The sequence below is a fragment of the Styela clava genome, chromosome 15 (assembly GCF_964204865.1).
Source record: "Styela clava chromosome 15, kaStyClav1.hap1.2, whole genome shotgun sequence".
Taxonomy (NCBI): domain Eukaryota; kingdom Metazoa; phylum Chordata; class Ascidiacea; order Stolidobranchia; family Styelidae; genus Styela; species Styela clava.
Genome location: NC_135264.1, coordinates 2,442,501 through 2,447,500, shown reverse-complemented (window position 1 = coordinate 2,447,500; position 5,000 = coordinate 2,442,501). Strand labels below are relative to the sequence as shown.

Here is a 5,000-nt window from a genome sequence, read left to right as displayed (position 1 = left end):
GGCGTCGAAAGAAGCCGAGCCGAAAAAAGTTAAAGTACAAACGTGCAAGCATACTAACCTAACCCTAGGTAAGGCATGTCAGAGCGAAAGACAGTAATTTCGAATGAGCCAAGAAAGAGCGGTGCGGGGCCGGTCGGAGCGCACCCTTTTCTCGGTGGCTGGCGGGCGAGAGAGTGCTGCGTCGCCGGCATCGGCGTCGAAAGAAGCCGAGCCGAAAAAAGTTAAAGTACAAACGTGCAAGCATACTAGCCTAACCCTAGGTAAGGCATGTCAGAGCGAAAGACAGTAAACTCGAATGAGCCAAGAAAGAGCGGTGCGGGGCCGGTCGGAGCGCACCCTTTTCTCGGTGGCTGGCGGGCGAGAGAGTGCTGCGTCGCCGGCATCGGCGTCGAAAGAAGCCGAGCCGAAAAAAGTTAAAGTACAAACGTGCAAGCATACTAGCCTAACCCTAGGTAAGGCATGTCAGAGCGAAAGACAGTAAACTCGAATGAGCCAAGAAAGAGCGGTGCGGGGCCGGTCGGAGCGCACCCTTTTCTCGGTGGCTGGCGGGCGAGAGAGTGCTGCGTCGCCGGCATCGGCGTCGAAAGAAGCCGAGCCGAAAAAAGTTAAAGTACAAACGTGCAAGCATACTAACCTAACCCTAGGTAAGGCATGTCAGAGCGAAAGACAGTAATTTCGAATGAGCCAAGAAAGAGCGGTGCGGGGCCGGTCGGAGCGCACCCTTTTCTCGGTGGCTGGCGGGCGAGAGAGTGCTGCGTCGCCGGCATCGGCGTCGAAAGAAGCCGAGCCGAAAAAAGTTTAAGTACAAACGTGCAAGCATACTAGCCTAACCCTAGGTAAGGCATGTCAGAGCGAAAGACAGTAATTTCGAATGAGCCAAGAAAGAGCGGTGCGGGGCCGGTCGGAGCGCACCCTTTTCTCGGTGGCTGGCGGGCGAGAGAGTGCTGCGTCGCCGGCATCGGCGTCGAAAGAAGCCGAGCCGAAAAAAGTTAAAGTACAAACGTGCAAGCATACTAACCTAACCCTAGGTAAGGCATGTCAGAGCGAAAGACAGTAATTTCGAATGAGCCAAGAAAGAGCGGTGCGGGGCCGGTCAGAGCGCACCCTTTTCTCGGTGGCTGGCGGGCGAGAGAGTGCTGCGTCGCCGGCATCGGCGTCGAAAGAAGCCGAGCCGGAAAAAGTTAAAGTACAAACGTGCAAGCATACTAACCTAACCCTAGGTAAGGCATGTCAGAGCGAAAGACAGTAATTTCGAATGAGCCAAGAAAGAGCGGTGCGGGGCCGGTCGGAGCGCACCCTTTTCTCGGTGGCTGGCGGGCGAGAGAGTGCTGCGTCGCCGGCATCGGCGTCGAAAGAAGCCGAGCCGGAAAAAGTTAAAGTACAAACGTGCAAGCATACTAACCTAACCCTAGGTAAGGCATGTCAGAGCGAAAGACAGTAATTTCGAATGAGCCAAGAAAGAGCGGTGCGGGGCCGGTCGGAGCGCACCCTTTTCTCGGTGGCTGGCGGGCGAGAGAGTGCTGCGTCGCCGGCATCGGCGTCGAAAGAAGCCGAGCCGAAAAAAGTTAAAGTACAAACGTGCAAGCATACTAACCTAACCCTAGGTAAGGCATGTCAGAGCGAAAGACAGTAATTTCGAATGAGCCAAGAAAGAGCGGTGCGGGGTCGGTCGGAGCGCACCCTTTTCTCGGTGGCTGGCGGGCGAGAGAGTGCTGCGTCGCCGGCATCGGCGTCGAAAGAAGCCGAGCCGAAAAAAGTTAAAGTACAAACGTGCAAGCATACTAGCCTAACCCTAGGTAAGGCATGTCAGAGCGAAAGACAGTAAACTCGAATGAGCCAAGAAAGAGCGGTGCGGGGCCGGTCGGAGCGCACCCTTTTCTCGGTGGCTGGCGGGCGAGAGAGTGCTGCGTCGCCGGCATCGGCGTCGAAAGAAGCCGAGCCAAAAAAAGTTAAAGTACAAACGCGATGCTAATGAGCGAGCCGTTGTCTCGACTAATATGTAGGGGGCGTTCGATCGAGCGTCTGGCTTGAGCGCTTGTCGGCCTAGCAGAACGGTCGCATTGTTATGCCCGGGTTTTAGGCACCGCTGCAGGCGGCCGGCAGAGCTCTTGTTTGTGCGAAACTGAATGGATCGAGCCCGAGAGAGGGCGAGCAAAGAAAAAACGCAAATCGCTCCGCCTGGCACTGCCGGCGAGAGCGTGGACGTCGCGGCCAGCGACTGTCGAAGCTGAGTACGGCCGCAGGCGATCGCCTCGGTCTTAAACGAATGCGACGAGCACGCGCCGGGCGGCCCAGCAAGGGCCGAGCGCAGCTGTCGCAGCTATCTGGTTGATCCTGCCAGTAGTGATATGCTTGTCTCAAAGATTAAGCCATGCAGGTGCAAGTACGAGTTCTCGTAAAGCGAAACTGCGAATGGCTCATTAAATCAGTCTTGGTTTATTTGGTCTCGTAAGCGAAGTGGATAACTGTGGTAATTCTAGAGCTAATACATGCATTAAGCGCCGACTTCGGGAGGCGCGCTTTTATCAGATCAAAACCGACCGGGTTCGTCCTGTGACGTTTGATGACTCTGGATAACCACGCGGATCGTACGGTCTCTGCACCGACGACGTATCATTCAAGTGTCTGCCCTATCAACTGTCGAAGGTACGCTACGTGCCTACCTTTGTGATAACGGGTAACGGGGAATCAGGGTTCGATTCCGGAGAGGGAGCCTGAGAAACGGCTACCACATCCAAGGAAGGCAGCAGGCGCGCAAATTACCCATTCCCGACACGGGGAGGTAGTGACGAAAAATAACAATACAGGACTCTAACGAGGCCCTGTAATTGGAAAGAGTACATCCTAAAACTCTTAACGAGTATCCATTGGAGGGCAAGTCTGGTGCCAGCAGCCGCGGTAATTCCAGCTCCAACAGTGTATGCTAAAGTTGTTGCGGTTGAAAAGCTCGTAGTTGGATTTTGGGCGAGCGCCGCCGGTCCGTCGCAAGGCGTGTCACTGGTTGCGTTCGCCTCACCTTCGGTTCTCCGTCGGTGCTCTTGACTGAGTGTCGGCGGTGGCCGATAAGTTTACTTTGAAAAAATTAGAGTGTTCAAAGCAGGCTGTTCGCCTGCATAGTGTTGCATGGAATAATGGAATAGGACCTCGGTTCTATTTTGTTGGTTTTCGGAGCACGAGGTAATGATTAAGAGGGACAGACGGGGGCGTCCGTACTCTGCCGTTAGAGGTGAAATTCTTGGATCGGCGGAAGACGAACTACTGCGAAAGCATTCGCCAAGAATGTTTTCTTTAATCAAGAGCGAAAGTCAGAGGTTCGAAGACGATCAGATACCGTCCTAGTTCTGACTATAAACGATGCCAACTAGCGATCGGGAGGCGTTACCATGACGACCTTTCCGGCAGCTTCCGGGAAACCAAAGTCTTTGGGTTCCGGGGGAAGTATGGTTGCAAAGCTGAAACTTAAAGGAATTGACGGAAGGGCACCACCAGGAGTGGAGCCTGCGGCTTAATTTGACTCAACACGGGGAAACTCACCCGGCCCGGACACAGGTAGGATTGACAGATTGAGAGCTCTTTCTTGATTCTGTGGGTGGTGGTGCATGGCCGTTCTTAGTTGGTGGAGCGATTTGTCTGGTTAATTCCGATAACGAACGAGACTCTGGCATGCTAAATAGTTACGCGACCTTCTCGGTCGGCGTCTAACTTCTTAGAGGGACTAGTGGCGTTTAGCCACACGAGATTGAGCAATAACAGGTCTGTGATGCCCTTAGATGTCCGGGGCCGCACGCGCGCTACACTGAGTGAAGCAGCGAGTGTCTAACCTAGGCCGAAAGGTCCGGGTAACCCGTTGAACCTCATTCGTGATTGGGATAGGGACTTGCAATTGTTTCCCTTGAACGAGGAATTCCCAGTAAGCGCAAGTCATCAACTTGCGTTGATTACGTCCCTGCCCTTTGTACACACCGCCCGTCGCTACTACCGATTGAATGGTTTAGTGAGATCCTTGGATCGGCCCCGTCGCGGTTGGCAACGGCCGCGTCGGCGTGTCGAGAAGACGATCAAACTTGATCATTTAGAGGAAGTAAAAGTCGTAACAAGGTTTCCGTAGGTGAACCTGCGGAAGGATCATTACCGAAGGTGGTGGTAGGCCCCGGCCGACCGCGCACTGAATTGTCTTTGGGTGCCGCCGAGAGGGCGGCCGTCAATCGGGGTTCCGCCCCGTGCGACACGCGTAACACGTTGGCATAGCAAGGCAGCCGAGTGCGATGGTGGCTTCTGGGCACCGCGCTCGATGTGCCGCCGGCCCAGCCCGGCGGTCGCTCGGCGCCGTTTGTTGGTATTTTTGTGCAGTTGTTGTCGGTGGTGGTTTTGTGGTCGATCCCACAGTGTGACGTCCGCGCGCTTCGGCGCCGGGCGAAACGTCGAGGACGACTCTTAACGGTGGATCACTCGGCTCGCGAGTCGATGAAGGACGCAGCCAAGTGCGAGAAGTAATGTGAATTGCAGAACACATTGAACGTCGACCTTCTGAACGCGAATTGCGGTCTCGGGTCAATCCCGGGACCGCGTCTGCCTCAGGGTCGCGTTCGTCCTCACCCGAGGGCCGTCGCCTGGCCTCTGCGAAGACGGCCGGGCGTCGCCTCAAGTTGAAGCGGTCGCCGAGCTTTCTCGGCGCGACCGCGTGTCCCGTACACCGCCGGCCCCTCGACGTGTTCAACTACGTTCGAGGGGCGGGTCCAGGTCGGTCGGTCCGGTCACGAGATCAAGACCGACCGTGGGCCAAGGCGGCGACGGTACGCGCTCGGTCGGCGCCGGCGGCGACGACTCGCGATGCCAGCGGGCCGTGTAAGAAGCGGCCCGCTTGACACATACGACCTGAGTTCAGGCGAGAGCACCCGCTGAATTTAAGCATATTATTAAGCGGAGGAAAAGAAACCAACAGGGATTCCCTGAGTAACGGCGAGTGAACCGGGAAGAGTCCAGCGTCGAATCTGCGCGCT

At 55.8% G+C, this 5,000-nt stretch overlaps 2 non-coding genes and 1 pseudogene across 2 annotated transcripts; all 3 read left to right on the top strand.

Moving 5' to 3' along the window:
• The first annotated feature begins 2,321 nt into the window (after positions 1–2,321).
• LOC144413313 (small subunit ribosomal RNA) lies at positions 2,322–4,131 on the top strand. The gene has a single exon (XR_013469347.1). It is a non-coding gene; the product is annotated as a small subunit ribosomal RNA (ribosomal RNA).
• Positions 4,132–4,429: 298 nt separating this feature from the next.
• On the top strand, positions 4,430–4,583 carry LOC144413115 (5.8S ribosomal RNA). The gene has a single exon (XR_013469152.1). It is a non-coding gene; the product is annotated as a 5.8S ribosomal RNA (ribosomal RNA).
• Positions 4,584–4,871: 288 nt separating this feature from the next.
• The window catches only part of LOC144413564 (large subunit ribosomal RNA), a 7,221-nt pseudogene continuing 7,092 nt past the window's right edge, over positions 4,872–5,000 (top strand).